The sequence below is a fragment of the Filicampus tigris genome, chromosome 22, assembly GCF_054856515.1.
Source record: "Filicampus tigris isolate MCC_2025a chromosome 22, RoL_Ftig_1.0, whole genome shotgun sequence".
In the NCBI taxonomy this organism is placed as follows: Eukaryota; Metazoa; Chordata; class Actinopteri; order Syngnathiformes; family Syngnathidae; genus Filicampus; species Filicampus tigris.
In genome coordinates this window covers 8,881,539-8,899,189 of record NC_141238.1, presented here as the reverse complement: position 1 = coordinate 8,899,189, position 17,651 = coordinate 8,881,539, and the positions used below count along the sequence as shown (strand labels likewise).

Below are 17,651 nucleotides of genomic sequence, written 5' to 3'. Positions count from 1 at the left end.
GTTTGAAAAGGGCTGAGGGGCTGTTTGCGTGAGTTGAATCCAATGCTTGTTTTTCCAATTGAAGGGAAAGTCAACCTAAACATTTGTTTTTTCAAGAATATGTTCTATGCAGGCCCCCTAATTCAAACAAGGCATTCTGATTAATATTGTGTTTGTGGAATATGAGTTAAGTTGTAAAATCCATCCATTTTTTACCATCTCAAGGCTCGGCCATTTTATTACTTCTGTCGACTGAAAATGACATCACAGATGCGCTGAGGGCTCAAATAACAACCAATCATGGCTCAGTTTCAGAAAACAAACAAGTAAGCTGTGATTGGTTGTTACGTGAGCCCTGAGCAACTATGATATCATTTTCAGTTGAAAGACGTGACAAAATGGCCGCACCCAGTGATGACTATAAACAGGTGGATTAACTCTTATTCCACAAACGTGAATTTATTTATTTATTTATCAGAATGCCTTGTTTCAACTAGTAGGCTTGCATGGAGCATATTCTTAAAAGATAATATGTTTGGGTTGACTTCGCTTGAATAAAGTATTTGGATAAGAAAGTCAATCCTCTTATTCATGTTAAGGGTATTAAAATTCAAGAAAATAATGGGACGGAAAAATCAAGGGATCTTTTACAACAAATAAAATATGCGATTAACTACGAGTTAACTATGAAAAATGTGATTAACTATGATTACAAATTTTAATCGCTTGAAAGCACTATTTTTTTTACTTTCAACCACTCAAAATGTTCAGCAGGACCTTAGCTATCCATACATATATGTTTTTTTTTCTTTTTTTAATTTTTGATACCCTCTATGGACAATAATAGCAGTGTTATCATGCTTATAGCAAACCTAACTATGCTGTATATGTATATAAAGAAAAAATCTAATTAAAATATTTCATATGACATAAATAGAGCATTGAATAAGTATATAAACCATAACAAAAGATTTTTTTTGTGGTTTATATTTATTTTTTATGCCCTCTATAGACAATAATAGCATTATTGTGTTTCGACCATAACTCTTAATTTGCCCTACATGTGGAAAATGCTAAACACAACAAAAAAAGTCACAACAACATTGATTTTTATCACAAAATTTATGAATATGAATTTAGAAAAAATAGAATTTTTGCGTATCCTCCAGTGAAAAGTGTCTTCGCTGCAGGTACTAGTCAGTGTTGGGAAGAAACTGAGAAAAGAAGCCCTATAAACTTCCCCCAAAATGCCCTGAACCAATAGGCTACTTGGTAAGTAGCCTACAGGTATATTGGAGGAACACCATTTGTCAGGATTGTTTGATTGATGTGCACAAACACACGTGCACTGCCAGTGCACTTGAAATACACTTTGAAATATATCGAGATATGTATCGAATCATTAAGGAAATGGCACATTTGCAGTACTGACACTTTCCTCCAGATATTTGTAAAATAACAACAAAAAAGTCATTGCATCATACCCTCTCAAACTGAGCCTTATGATATGGAATCAAATCGTAATCCCACTGAGTCGAACCGAATCGAATTCTTCCACTTTCCAATCAAACCGTCTTGAATCAATTTGCAACTCAAAAAACATTTCGAATTGTGTTTTGTGGAGAGATGCACAGACCTAGTAAGTAGCCTATTGGTAATTTGCGGGAGCACAGTTTGTCACTGTTGTTTGATTGATCAGCACAAGCACACTGCGTATGCACGGGCACATATACGTGCATGTGCCCATGCACACGCACAAGCATGTGCCCCTACACACGCGTGCACACACGCATATATTCATCATATGTGCACACGAACAGTTGGCGAGAGCAAAAGGGGTTAAAATTCTAACAATAAGTGCATTTTTGCATCTGTGGGAAGCCCTTTGTTTCGTCACGTGCACGGACTTGCGCGCGCACTCGTCCAGACGCGCGTGCTGCAATCACGCGTGTGCAAAATATATTCATATCTGCACAAAAATATTTGATAAGTAGCCTACTAGTATTTTGGCGACGGCCGCACCTTTTATATCACCCTGGTGCAACCCACCTGATTCAAATGATCAGGATCGTTATCCAGCTTCTGCAGACCTTGTTAATTATATGATCATTTGAATCAGGTGTGTTCCAGCAGGGAGAGATGGAAAGGCAGGATACCGGCCCTCGAGGGCCGGAATTGCCCACCCCTTGTTTAAAGAAAGCTCTCCGCTGCGTCTCCCGAGTACGGTTAGGTGACAAAAACAGAAATGGATAACACTAATAACATTGACATTGGCCATACAGATACCCAGTGGACGGCGTACATGTTGGAAAAAAAAATTCCATGCACCTGTACAAATTACACCGAAAGCGTATGGTCCCGGTATGGTCCCGGACGGAGGACATAATAGGGTAAAGTGCCCATCTCTGGCTAATAGTACATGTTCTGTTTGCTATGGCTTGTACTTCGAGAGACATGCCGTGGTTGATAACAAGCAACAGGCTGTGATTCACTGTTGCAAGATTGTTTGGTGGACTGTGTTTGAAGTTTGACTTTAGCCAATTTTGAATTTACAGGATCCATAGTTGTTAAACTTATTTTAATGTATATTATGGGAATATGCAATATTTTTGCACCATTACGATACTGAACTACTGTTACTTTTTGGGGGGTGTTGGGGTAGTGCACAATAAGCCTCTGTAATGCCGCACAAGCGTTTGTCCTTCAAGTCAAGTCAAAAATTTGGGCATGGGGTGGATATCTGATTGATTATAATTTCACGAATGTAAGATTAATCATAAAACTGTGTTTACAATCACAGGGCACAGAGAACATGATAAGAAAATATTTGACTTAAAATTCCGCTTCAATGCATTTTTTTCTCCTTACTTTTACTTTTGTACTTGAGTAGTTTTAAAACCACTACTTTTATACTTTTACTGAAGTAAGATGCTGGTGTTGACACTTCAACTTGAAGTCTGGTTTTACGGTAGGATTATTTTTAATAGGTATATATTTTTTAAATCAGGGGAGATGTCACTTTTGATGGAGACCTGGGGTGGTCTAGTGTCCTCCAGAACTGATTATGTTTTACCATGGGCGTAACCAGGCCGTTTTTGGGGGTGCTCAAGCTCCCCCAAATTCAACCCAAGCACACCCAAAAATTATAGCATTTTTAAAACTCTCTTTTCCTTAATAAAGGTGCATAATAGGCTTAAATATGATTAAAAACGCTAGATAAAAAATAAAACAAGACAAAAATGTGAACAACGCTGCATCGGAAATACTCCCCTGTCTTGAAATGGTTCAGTCCATTTGATTCCCAGCACCGCTCTCGCACCCCAGAATAAAATTTAAAATGTATGCTGATGATTATGTATTTTCTCCTCATCAGTTGACCACATTATCATCACATTTTGATGGATTATCTATAAACCATTTACCATTAAAAAACGTATGAATTGATACAGATTCTTATGATACTGAATTTTTATCTTCTTGGTAATAAAGCATCTTGTGTTTGGTAACACAGAGGTAGAGTATTCATTTATTATTTTATTATTTATTGCTTATTTTAATGACTGAATGAATATTTTTAATGACTGAAAGATGTTTGTATGTGGTTGTTTGTGGAAAGGGAGAGAGATAAAGAAAAGGGAGAGGAACACCAAAAAGTTATTGACAGGTTTGCAACCCCCAAGGTCAGGCGACACAACTCAATCCGTAAAGTGTAGGGTGGAATTATAAAGTGTTGAATAGAATGCATCATTGTCTAATAAGTTCCATGCTTCTTCTTCTGTGTGTGTATGTGTGTGTGTACTCTATCAGAAATAAATGAGTAAAAACTGGGCATGGCGTAGTAATAGTGATTCTGCTAACCACAAAGTCTAATGTGCTGTTCACAAATGGGAAGTGACACTCCTGAACACTGTCGAATGATCCTAAATCATTTTAAGTGAAATGGAAAAAAAATGCTCAGCGCCCCCAAAGCTCTGAACCTAAAATCGAATCAAATTATTGTAATCATTTTACATTCTCTCAGAAGCGGGCTGTTTGCGTTATAACAGAGAGGTATTTATTATTTCTAACCCGATGCGTTATGTCCAAATACGTCGAATGGATTTGTTTTATTTTGATGGTGGCTTTCGGCGCTCGTCGTCGACCTATTACCGTAATGCCTCGTATGAAAAAAATTAGGGGCGGCTCGTTTGACTTGGTCTTTTCGAGTGGAGACTGGCTAGTGGAGACTAACCGCAGGATTTCAGAGACGAGGCAAACCTGCGCCAACAGAGACCAAAATGAACCAATCAGCGAGGAGCGGATGTGACGTTGCGCAAAATACTCTATTCCTTTCACACATAGCGCAGCATTTTCCTATTTTTTTCTCGAACATGTACTCGAAACACTAAACGTAGACGCCACTCGCTACTTTTATAAACGTAAATATCTTATGTTAAATCTTTGTATTCACTTTAAATCGTCCCGATGCACGTTGGAGCTTCTCGGCTTGGCCTAGTTTAGCTTAGCTTGTCTTAGTTTAGCTTGCTAGCCGCTAACAATGAGACGCGTTTGAGATCAACACGTCGCTCAGTGGAGATCAAAGAGTGAGCGTCAAGTGTTGTGATTGTCCTGTGGAAATGTGTGCTAGAAGGACAGCAGAGAAACTTTGTGGAGCAAAAGAGGACAAAGACGGCGTTTTCAACAAGTCTACGGTTGGCTCAAGAGGGGCAGGTTTGTTCACTTCACCACATTCACGTGTTTGTTTTTAATGGCGAGACCTTCATCTGATCACCGTATTATTAAATATGACATTCTTAACATTCAATCACGTGTGACTTGATAAACCCGGTTGAAGACACATTTCTATTCTCTGGCTTTTGGTCAGACCTGACATATTCGGCTCTTTTCCGGTGTCTATTGTACATAGTGTTTTATGTTAATGTATTGATTCCACTTGTTATATTATGGCCTTTTTATGGTTTGTATGTGAAGTGCTTTGTTACAACTCTAGCTGTTATGAAATGCGCCATATAAATAATAATAATGTATTGTTTTGTATTGTATGAAAGACTGATCATGATAGAAACGTTTTTCATTTTGGTGTGTAGTGGTCTGGTGAAGTGTTTTGCCGTTACGTTAGTGCCTTGAAACAGTATTTGAACCACATCAACTTTTTCACATTTTGCCACCTTACAACTCAAGTGTAAATGTTTTTATTTCTATGTTGTGATCTACCAACACAAAGTACCACGAAATTGAAAGTGCAATGGAAATGATAGTTAATTTTCCAGATGTTAAGGAAAGAAAAATAGAAAAATGTAGTTTGCATTTGTACTCAGATAAACCATATTTTACTTTATAAATTTAACTTCATAACAACCAACCATTTGGGTTCCTTTTTTACATAGTCAACCGTTTTTATTTCTAAAAATCCACATTGTGCATAGAAGCAAACTTTTTTTATTCTCTGAAAACATTTTTAGTGGGGCAATTTAAACAAATTATGTGCTTTTTCAACAGGCTCAGATGAGACGTGTGCCCAGGGACCTCAACAAATAGGCAGCAGCAACATGAAAACGACCTATTTAAAAAATAAAAAAAAATAAATGTTTTTTTACTATTCATTCTCATGTTTCTTCAATGGTTACACAAAGATCTCAACTGGTTACAATACAACACTCATTTTGGGGTAAAATAATAAATGAGATTTTAGAAGGGAGTTTGTATCAATACTCAATAGCTTTGAGTGTTCATTAGGTCTCGAAAGTCACATCACATATTAATGGGGACTACCTGGTTATACTACAATTCTTCCTAAAATGAGGGTTGTACTGTAACCATCTGATGATCTTCTATGTGTGTAGTTAAAGAAGAAACACAAAAATGAATATTGATAAAGTTTTTTATTTTCAATTGTTAGTTTTCTTGTTGGTGGTTGCTATTTGTTGACGGTGCCTCGGCACTGCCTACACGTTGCTCTTAATAAGAAACAACATATTCCTCGCTTCGATGACAATCATATGTGTAAAAAATCAACTTGTATGAGCTTGTAGCTTGTTGGCTACGTCACCGTGCTTGTCCCGCCATATTCATAAACATTATCGGCCCCCGCCCCGTCCTCACCTCTGCCACCGTACACCCCCCCCCCCCCCAAAAAAAAAAAAAAAAAAACGTGCACGATGCCCCCGCGGGAGAGATGCTGACGGAAGAGGTTTATTTAAAGACTATTAGCTGGCTAACTTACTATTCAAACCCGATGCGGACACACTTACTTACATACTCATGTAGTGTATGGACCTACTTTTCCAGGCGTAGTTATTCGCCCTGTGATTTGCTCAGTGCACCGCGACATGCGCGGAGTGATATAATTTCAAGTGTTATCAGTGATTCAACTCATCTGTGAATGAATGCCGTTTACGCAATAAAAAGAAGCTGAGTTCCTCTCTAAGTTATTAAGTTGTGAAAGACACAACAACCCAGCTGCGTTTACTTACTTCCATTGCAAGCCATGGGGTTGGTTTTGTCGTATTGTATAATTATTTGGGTCCAACAGACACAAGTCTGCAAGCATTCAACAAGTTACCGGTACTTATTTTCCACACTCCCCTCCTTCACACTTCCCTGCCTTCAAAATAAAAGCATGCCAGCAAACCAATACACAGTAGGTTTGCTACGGCGTATTTCCGGAAGTAAGGAAGTGCATGATGTGCCAGTGTCATACTTGAGTGCTGCGCGCAGCTTTATTTTCCTCCCGGACAGAATTTGTTTTGAAAGAAGCCTAAAAAGAAGCCTTTCACCGAGTAGGCTGAGATGAAATTTGGCCACCCCGCAAGCACATCACACGCATGAGGGCCGATTAGTGGGCCGGACTAAAATCCACTTCCGGCCATGCTTAGTCCAGCCATTTTTTAAAAAATTTGTCACCCTCCGCCCCAAAAATGGGCATCCGGCCAGGCCGGATGGTTCGACCGGTCCGGCCCAGGGACGGACTGCCCAGCTCTGGTGATGGTATTACCGTACACCCCGGTGGAATGAGTAAACGGTGTCGAAATTTGAATATCTCACAACCCTACTTTACAATATTGTTCTGTTCCCCCATCAATAACTTGGAGTGGGCCGTCGTATGTACCCTTTAAGAACGTCAGACGCTTCTGCAGCCGAGGCTGCGTGACATAGCACGTTACTAAAACTGTAATACGTTTTTATATTTGAAGCCTGTTATTATGATTACAGCTGTATGGGTGTGAAGTCAAGTAATTCGGTTATCTCGGTGGAATAAAATGTCTCGTGACGGTTTATTTGGTTTGCATCAACAGAAAGCCAAGTCAAGCTAGGCGCAACAAAACTTGTTGTTTATTCGATAACACACCGCCAGTGCTGCGAAGGCCGATTTCAAAATTAAAGCTCTCCAAATAATACATGGACATCAACGTAATAGCCTTCAGAAGCTTTTATTGTGAAGTTCATCTTCGCAGCATGTTCCTATAATCATTGATGAGGCTGCCTTGACTTATCTCTGCGACTGTGTTTGCAACTAGTGGCTAGCAACAAGTGATGTCGGAATAATTTTCAAAGACTGAATCTACATGCTTAGTTTTCTCTGCATTTCCGCTTCCTCCCACGAGCGTGCAGTCCAATAACTACAACAACATCATCCATGGCTACCGGCGATTCTGCTATTATCTTAGGCAAGTGAGCGTTTAGTTAATAAATCGGGCAAATATAGATTTGTAGTGCAGTGTATGCCCCGCATGTACAATACAACCCGTGAGCAAGTAACTCAACGTCTGAAAGGCGTCCCTTTTTTTCTCCTCTACAACGGATCTCTGGTCCATCCGTACTTAAGCTTGACAGTGCATTGTATTATTGAGTGACAGTTTTGCATGAATCATTGATTTATTTTTATTATTATTTATTATTTTTTAAAACCAGGGTGGAAGGTGAAAGGCTAGTCACTAGCTGGTTGGCAAAATGACTTGCTGACAGACTGTTTGGTTTACAAAATTGACTGTCTACCTTCTCTCACGTTGATGATTTCGTTTCAGATGGCATATGCATGTTCTTCTTTCATTATTGGTTTGATTAAGAACAGATCTGAAATCTATTGTGTAAGTAAAATGCTATTAATCCCAATGGATTGTTCTGTGTGTATTAAGTTAAATTGGCATTTTGAGTTCAACGAAAGAAAAATTAAGTTTAAGTAAAAGACATTCAGTCCACTGATAGTGTAGTGGCACACACGCCCGAGTTGTGTGCGGGCAGCGTGGGATCGATTCCCGCTCAGTGACAGTGTCTATGTGTGCCCTGCGACTGGCTGGCGACCAGTTCGGTTAGGTGTAGTCTGCCTTCGCCCATTGACGGCTGGGATAGGCTCCAGCAACTCCCCTGTATAGGATAAGCGGTTTGGAAGATGACATGACATGACACAAAAGACATTCAAAATACTTCATTTTTCATAATTTTTTTATTTGGCAAAGAAAACGTAATCGTAAAATCGGGTTTGAGAGAAAATAATCGGGATTTTCTTGTTAGGCAAAATCGAACAGCCCTAATTGTGACTATTGCACTGAAGCTTCAAGAAAATCGCAAATTAGAAACTCTTATCTCCAATTTTGGTAACTTTTAAAATTTTGACTTTAATGTGATGTCTATAACGCGGAAACATGATTCAGGTACAAAAGAAAATGAAAAAAAGTGTTTTTCACATGACAGCGACGATACTCTAGCAAGCACGCTAATGTTTGTTTTTAAAAAAAGCAGAGGGAGCAAAACTGAGTTCGGTTGTTTTTTATTTAAACATTTAACAATGTAGTCACGTAATTGTCAGTGATTAACTGTCATCCACAAATCCATCAAAGTCCTCATCTTCGGTATCCGAAACGAACAGCTGGGCACGCTCTCCATTAAACACGGCAGGTTCGCGTTCGTCATTGTCCGAGTCAGTCTCGTCGCCATGCGGCTCCTCAGAAACGATGCCGGATTTTGCGAAAGCTCGCACAATAGTGCAAGCAGACACTTTGGCCCAAATATCCACAATCTATTCACAAAGTGTGGCATAACTTGCCCGGCGCTTTCTCCAAGTCTTTGTGAAGCTGTGTTCACCGTCCGTCATCCATCGCTCCCACGCCGCTCGCAACGCCCTATTTACACCGATGTCCAGTGGTTGGAGTTCCTTTGTTAAGCCTGCCGGAATAATGGCAAGCCCTTTCATTTGCTTCACTTGGTTTTTCGCAGCGACTGTGAGATGAGCGTGCATGGAGTCACAAATTAACAGCGACGGTGACGTGTGGAAAAAAAACATCCAGTCTCTTTGGCTAGGTTCACACCGCAGGTCTTAATGCTCAATTCAGATTTTTTTTTTAAATCATTTTTTTGTGTGTAAGCGTTCATATTACATTTTAAACACGACTTCGGTCTTGCCTGCTGTATGAACACATGCAAAAGTGACCTGCATGGGAGACGACGTCACTCCCGTGTTTGCGGAAGTGAATGTGGTCCAGCGTGTCGGGGCATTTATACAGTTGAAGCGATTAGCTATGAGGTAGGAATAAATACAGTATTTGGGGGAAATCACCCGCAGTCAACCACTTCCATATTTTCTCCTTGTTCATCCAGCCCTTTTTATTGGCATTGATGATGACTCCGGCCGGAAACTTAAAAACTTAAAAATCACCACTGGTGGCAGTTTCTGTCCATTACCATGGCAACCAAGCACAACAGTAAAAGCCGACTTCTCGTGCCTCGTTGTGCGTATTGCTACCGCGCTGGTCTCCTTCTCCACAGTGTGGTTCACCGGGATGTCAAAAGTGAGCGGCACCTCGTCCATGTTGGTGATGTGGTTGGCCCGGATGCGTTTGTCGGCAATCTTTTTACTACAGTAGGAGCGGAAGATGGCCAGCTTTTCCTTGTTATTCGCCGGAAGTTGCTGCGCCACGGTGGTCCTTGCCCGGATGTGTAACAATGTGATAAGTTGTTGCTGTTATCCGTTATACAATACAATACCATTTTATTTATATAGCCCATTTCATAACAGCTAGAGCTGTAGCAAAGCACTTTACAAACAGTAGACAATAAATAAAGACAATAAAAGGCCGCAATACACAAGTATTAATAAATATAGGTTACGCCAATAGGGGGCAATCATGCACTGTTGAGAGTGGAAGCCAAATGTGTAACAGGTTGTTGACGCTGATAAGATGCATGTTTGAATAAATGCCGACCGAGTTGGGCCAAAGCAAAGAAGCTGGACGTGTTTTTTATTATAAAGACCCACACTTTAACAGGATGTATAGATGGCGCCGTTTCATAAAACAAAAGCACCAAGACGGACCTTCTTGAAAATGTTCAATTTTCATTTCTTCTGCAAGCATTTTTTTTCTCTCTCTCTTTCTCTCTCTCTCTCTCTCTCTCTCTCTCTTTCTCTTTTTCTATCTTTTCTCTCTCTCTCTCTTTCTCTTTCTCTCTTTCTATCTTTTCTCTCTCTCTCTCTCTCTCTCTCTCTCTCTCTCTCTCTCTTTCTCGTTCTCTAGCTGATAGCTTGAAGTTTGAACTGTGCTTTGTAGGCGCGTCTCTTCATGGGTGCCATTTTCAATGTTGTGACGCACAATGAATGCATATACTGGCACTACTGGGGCGTGCCTTTAGCGTTCTCTGTCACACCCACCCTTCTCCCTTTAACGTCCACATGGTGTCCTCACTCACGTCCGCCTTTTCTGTATTTAAGCAGCGTGTTGGCAGCAAATGCCCCCAGTCAGTCAAACGCAGCGCTCAACGAAGTCTCATAACAGTCACAACAGATATTGGAACTCGGTGCGGCACATTATAAGGCGCCGTCCATTTTGGAGAACAAAGAGCAAAAAAGTGCGCCTTAGTCGTGAAAGTACGGTGTTTCATTTCAATCAATATTGATAATTAGTTATTTTGTTATAAACCAATGAAGAAAAAACAGTTAACTGTTTTTGTTTGCATTGTTATGTGGTGTAATGTGCAGTTTCTCCTCCACTGGTGCATTGTAAATGTTTATTTGCATTAGCTGCTATCCCAAAGCAGTATTGTTAATACACATACATTAGCCTTCATTCAATGTTCATCCAATGTACGCTAACTAATACTCTCTTGCAGTGCATACATTATGGTTGAGCAACCGTCTTAGGTTTTTAGCAGACTCATTATAGTCCATTCATACTTGACTTGCTTGATTTCAACTTGAGTGCGATGTCGAGGGTCGGATATGGCTAACTGGCGCGAGCATGTCAAAAACAGAGAACTTCTTTACTTGTACACACTTTCTCAGTGTTGATTATGTTGTAAAGAATGAGTGCAATGTTTAGATGTTTGAGATGTCACAAAAGCAAGAAATATTAGCATCAAAGTTCAGCTTCATATGAATCTTTTCACAAAAAAGCTCATTTTCTCTGTTCTCAAGTCAGAACAGGAAAAATTGGTGAAACCTGTTCGACTGCTGATTTCTTCTGAAAGGAGAGAGTCTAATGTTTCTTCTTGGTAGGGTTTTGTGGTCATGTTGCTGCAGAACACAATATTCTGTGGGCCTTGAAAGATGAGTGAAAGTCCTTTAAAAAGAGCTGGCAAAGTGGAGGTGGCTACTCAGAAAATGAAAGACACCAAATATGAAGTAATCACTAAAACTTACTACACTATTTCTGCTTTTGACAGGGCCTTCACTCAGGATGGGTACAGAACCCCGGTACTAAACTTAAAAAAACAAAACAAAACATTGTTTAATTAAAACTGAAGCATCGATAAGCTCCACCCATAACATTTCTGTTTCAGTTGATTGAGGCTGAATGAACGTTATATTGCACCTTCTACCTGTCTGTCGTTTCTAACCAACAAAAGAAAATGTTCGTCAAAGAGGCATGTTGACAATCGGAGGGTTACCGTTTCGCTCCACTGCAGCGCCGTGCGCGGGGCACCTGTGACTCCTTCCTGTGCCAATGTAGTGTTGTGTGGTCATATTACAACATGGTATGTAGTATTATTTAAAAACGGCAACCGTGCTGTATAATCCTGAGGTTTTTATAATGTTATGAATGTGTGGGGTGGGTATTGGTGTAGAATATAGAAAATTTGCATCTCAACCTCACAGAAAAAGATTTTCAGCCCAAGGACATGTTCCAACCTTTTTGCTCTCCACAAGTTTTCTTTTACACTTAATTAATATCATTGTTTTACTATATAATAATTATTTGTCAAATCATTTCTTTTTCTATAAATTATTTATTTTCACATTTATGTCTGAAGTTGCAATAAAAAATATATTTTAAAAAAACAGCATGTGCGCTAATGTTTTTCGAAGCAAAACAAAAGTGGCACCGGATCAATAAAATCTTATTGTTCTTATCGATACCCATCCCTAGCCACCATCCAAAAAGGTGCAATGTGCAAGTCTTTCCATAAATAACCATGGATAGGCACCCCCAAAAATGCATCAGTAAGTGAATTTGCAAATGCCAAACAGTATGTCGTAATCATAACCCATCTGGCTCACCTTCATTCTAACTACAAACCATAACACCGTGTGTATGTCTTCTTTCGTCTTGCAGACATCAGTGAAGATCCTCACATTAAAGAGGAAGAAGATGACCAAGAGGTCCCCCAATTTAAAGAGGAAGAGAAGCAGCAGACACCTTCCGTGATAAAAACGGAGGAGTCAGAGCTCCCTTGCATGAAAGAGGAGGGAGAAGAGCCTCCCCACGTCAAAAAGGAAGAGGAGTTGCCTACGACTGGTGTCCCTTTGAAGAGTGAAAGTCAAAGTGGGGGGAGCAGAGGGGCGGGGCTTTGTCCTCACATTAAAGAGGAAGAAGAGGACGAAGAGGTCTCCCACTTTAAAGAGGAAGAGGAGCAGCAGTCTCCTTCCGTAATAAAAGAGGAGGTACTAGAGCTCCCTTGCATGAAAGAGGAGGGAGAAAAGCCCCCATACATCAAAGAGCAACAGGAGGGTTTCTGCAAGTTTCCATCAGCTGGTGTCGTTCTGAAGAGTAATGATGAAAGTCAAAGTGAGGGGAGCAGAGGGGCGGAGCTTCCAAGCAGCAGCTCATGTCAACAAATGTCAACAGAGAGTGATGGAAATCAATGTGAAGGATCACAAGCAGGTGTCCTATCTCCATTATCAGATAGTGATGACATGTCATCACATGCTAATGATGATGATGAATCTGAAGGTGATATAACATGTAACACTGACAACAAATGCTGGAAATGTTCTCAGTGTGGGAAAACTTACGCTTATAAGAGCCGTTTAAAACACATGATGACACACACTGGTGAGAAACCTTTTGCCTGTTCAGATTGTGGCCAAACATTCTCGCAGAAGGGAAGCTTAAAAACACACTCAAGAATCCACACTGGTGAGAAACCTTTTTCCTGCCTATTTTGTGACCGAAGATTCTCGAAGAAGGGAAACCTAAAAAGTCACACAAGAACCCACACTGGTGAGAAACCTTTTTCCTGCTCAGATTGTGGCCAAAGATTCTCTGAGAAGGGAAGCATAAGAAGTCACACAAGAACCCACACTGGTGAGAAACCTTTTGCATGCTCAGATTGTGGCCAAAGATTCTCTCAGAAGGGAAGCTTAATTTATCACAGGCGAACACACACTGGTGAGAAACCTTTTGCCTGTTCAGATTGTGGCCAAACATTCTCTCAGAAGGTAGGCTTAGTTCGTCACACCAGAACCCACACTGGTGAGAAACCTTTTTCCTGCCTATTTTGTGACCAAACATTCTCTAACAAGGGAAACCTAAAAAGACACACAATTACCCACACTGGTGAGAAACCTTTTGCCTGCACTGACTGTGGCCAAAAATTCGCTCAGGAGACAAACTTAAAAATACACTCAAGAATCCACACTGGTGAGAAACCTTTTTCCTGCTCAGTTTGTGGTAAAAGATTCTCTCGGCAGGGTTCGGTCAAGAGACACAAGTGTGCTGGTGACAACCACAATGATCAAAAAGCTTGAAATGAAAATGTTAATATTTAACAGCTGAAGTATTTAGCATGATAGTTATTTACAAAATCGGCATTGTTTTATACTATGTAGCATCTTTTATTTTGTCTTCTCTTTGTATCTACTAAATCCCCCTGTGTTGAGAATTAGCACTGGTGCTCCATTTTTAAGCAATGTGCTCCATTTTTAAGCAATGTAGCACTTTGTACAATGTTTTAGTGATGTCCACATGAAGTAAATTCATAATTGATTATATGGACTGTGAGGAAACTTTTACTTTTGATGGGAAGGTCGGGAAGTGATTCTGAATGAAATACAAATCATCAAACAGTGAGTTTTCTTTGTCACTGTAATTGGCTAGATATGTTGACTTTAAGTTTGTTTAAGCTATTCGGTGTAACCCAAGTGCCATTTATGCTGTTTCTATTTTCATATTTTTTTCAGATAAATTATTTGCTTGTTAATTTGTGTGTGTGTGTGTGTGTGTGTGTGTGTATGTATGTATATATATATATATATATATATATATATATATATATATATATATATATATATATATATATATATATATATATATATATATATATATATATATATATATATATATATATATATTATCTCTTTGTTTTTCTTTATATGTTTTTGACTAGATAAATATTTTTTTTAGGCATGTGTGTACTATACAGTGGGTACGGAAAGTATTCAGACCCTTTCAAAATGTTGTCTGTGTCATTGCAGCCATTTGCCAAAATCAAAAAAGTTCATTTTAGTTCTCAATAATGTTCACTCAGCACCCCATCTTGACAGAAAAAACACAAATGTAGAATTTTTTTTTAAGTATTCCGACCCTTTGCAACCACCTTCATATTTAACTCACATGCAGTCCATTTCTTCTGATCCTCCTTGATATGGTTCTGCTCCTTAATGGAGTCCAGCTGTGTTTAATTAAACTGATTGGACTTGATTAGGAAAGGTCTATACAAGATAAAATAACAAAGGAGTGGCTTCAAAACAGCCTCTTGACTGGCCCACTATGTCCAATAATGAGAAATAAAATTAACTTTTTTTTTATTTTGGCAAATGGCGGCAATGACTCAAAGTGAAAAATTTCAAGGGGTCTCAATGCTTTCCGTACCTACTATATAATTATTTTACATGCATTAATTATTCTTTTTATGTGATAATTTCTCACTGGACAGTGATTGTGAAATCAGGGTTTCTCCAGTCAAAAATCCTGGAAAAGTTATGGAAATTGAAAATATTTTTCTAGGTAGCATTAACATATGAAATAAAATAGTTATTCAATGATTAAATCAACCAAGCAAGTCTATTGTTTTATTCCGCTTCAAGGGACACATAAGCATGAACTTTTAAATACATTTTTAACACTGACTCCATCTTACATCACATCTCTCACTGACTTTTGACAGCTAAAGATTTGAGATGTCCATTTTTACTGGGCTGGCAGTGAATAAGTCAGGGACATCACTCGGTTTCATGAAGTATTAAACAATACAATACTGTGTAAAAGTTCAAAGTCATCATTCGATTCAAATGTTTTTGTTGAATATTACATACCTCATTTTTCTTTCTTTCTTGCTTTCCTTGTTAAAAAAAACAAACAAACTGTGTTAAAAGGCAGATTTCCAAAATTATCAAATTCATAAACACACTGAAATAGACCTAATATTTAGCTAATAGCATACATGTATACTAAGGATGTAACAATAACAAAGATATCGCAATAATAAAATTGCCACGATATCAATATGTTACGATATTAAAAGCAGCACATCTGCGTCCCAAAAATTATTTTCGCCCGCTTCAGCTGAACACAGCATGTTTCCCTTTCCTATGGCCGTTTGTATCAACATAGCTCAATCAGCACTGACAAACGGGCCGTTTCAGCAGCCTCCCGTTATATACGTCACTAACCACACACTAACTCGTCCCGTTTTGGTAGTGCTCCCTCACTTAGTGCGAACTCCGCTATGGGCTGATATTTGCGCCACTAGAAACTGAATCTGAATTGCTTAACTTGACTATTTGAATTGGAACCTGAGTTATTGAATTGAAAACTGAATATTTGAATTGAAAACTGAATTATTGACTTGAATAACTGAATTATTGAATTGCATAAATTGTATATTTATTGTTTAATTTGAATCTGAATTGTTCGATCTGAATTAGATTTTTTTTTTGTTAAGAACTATCCCAATAAACTTAATTTCCATCCATCCAGCCATTATCTGTACCGCTTCTCCTCACAAAGGTCGCGGGGCGTGCTGGAGCCTATCCCAGCTGTCTTTGGGCAGTAGGCGGGGGACACCCTGAACTGGTTGCCAGCCAATCGCAGGGCACACAGAGACAAACATCCGCACTCACAATCACACCTAGGGGCAATTTAGAGTATCCAATCAACTTACCATGCATGTTTTTTTGGAATGTGGGAGGAAACCGGAGTGCCCGGAGAAAACCCACGCAGGCACGGGGAGAACATGCAAACTCCACACAGGGAGGCCGGAGCCGGGATCGAACCCACGACCTCTGCACTGTGAGGCGGACGTGCTAACCAGTCGCCCACCGTGCCGCTGAAAAATGACTCGTTATTTGATTTTCGTTTTAATATCAAAATTGGAACATTTCTGATTTTGCTTGATCTTCTAGTTTGGTGTCTGGAACGAGTAAGAAAATGTCTAAAAACAATTTGATGTTCAATTTTTAATTCTAAAACGAAAATCGAAGATCACGAGATAATCGAAATACGGCTCAATATATACAGTATTACATACAATACAGTATTGGTTTTAGATTCCCGGAAGTTGTCACCGAAAGCATTTCTCCTAGTGACCAGGGGATGGCGACAGCAATCTTAGAAACGTCAACAGGAAGACTGGATTACTGACCCGAGGTACGATATCGATCTTGTCAAATAGCTATAGGATTATTTTACCCACTTTTTTAAATCAGGGGTGTTGACAATGACATATGCATAATTCAAGGGACTTTTATTTTGACATGTAGCATTAGATGTGGATGGGACTTCTTTTGGTGAAGATCTGCTGTGATCGAGTGACCTTCCCAACCCAGTAAAAATTGGTTGAAAAGACGTAGAAAAGACGTCACTTGTGTCCGTTCAAAAAACGTCCGAACTTGGTTGAAAGGTGAAAGGTGAAAAGACGGCTTTGAAAAGACATCCTTTTTCAGTCTAAATTAGGTTGAAAGGTGAGAGGTGAAAAGACGTCATTTTAATGTCGTTGAAAAGACATCCTTTAACAGTCTAAATTTGGTTGAAAGGTGAAAAGACGTCATTTTCATATCGTGTTAAAGACGTCTTTAAAAAGACATCCTTTTACATTTGAAATTTGGTTAAAAAGTGAAAAGCAGAGCTGGGCAGTCCGTCAGACCGATCGGACTCTTCGACCCGGCCGGACACCCAGTTTTGGGGCCGAGGGAGGGGGGTGACACATTTGGGAAAAAAGGGCTTGATTAAGTAAGGGTGGAAGTGAATTTTAGTCTGGCACACCGGTCGGCCCTCATGCGTGTGACATGGCCACGAGGCAGCCAATCTCAACCTACTCAGTGATATGCCTATGTCAACATGACAGGGACGTCATTGTTTGTTGTGCGGTGCTCAGTCATGGTTTCTTAAAGTAGAATTCATGTGTTTAGAAATCCATCCATCCATTATCTGTACCGCTTCTCCTCACAAGGGTCGCGGGGCGTG

At 39.5% G+C, this 17,651-nt stretch overlaps 1 pseudogene across 1 annotated transcript; it reads left to right on the top strand.

The window, feature by feature from the left end:
• The first annotated feature begins 4,215 nt into the window (after nucleotides 1-4,215).
• LOC147126851 (uncharacterized) lies at nucleotides 4,216-14,388 on the top strand (annotated as a pseudogene). Its single transcript, XR_015084675.1, has 2 exons — nucleotides 4,216-4,689; nucleotides 12,522-14,388. The product of XR_015084675.1 is annotated as an uncharacterized LOC147126851 (transcript).
• Nucleotides 14,389-17,651: the final 3,263 nt, after the last annotated feature.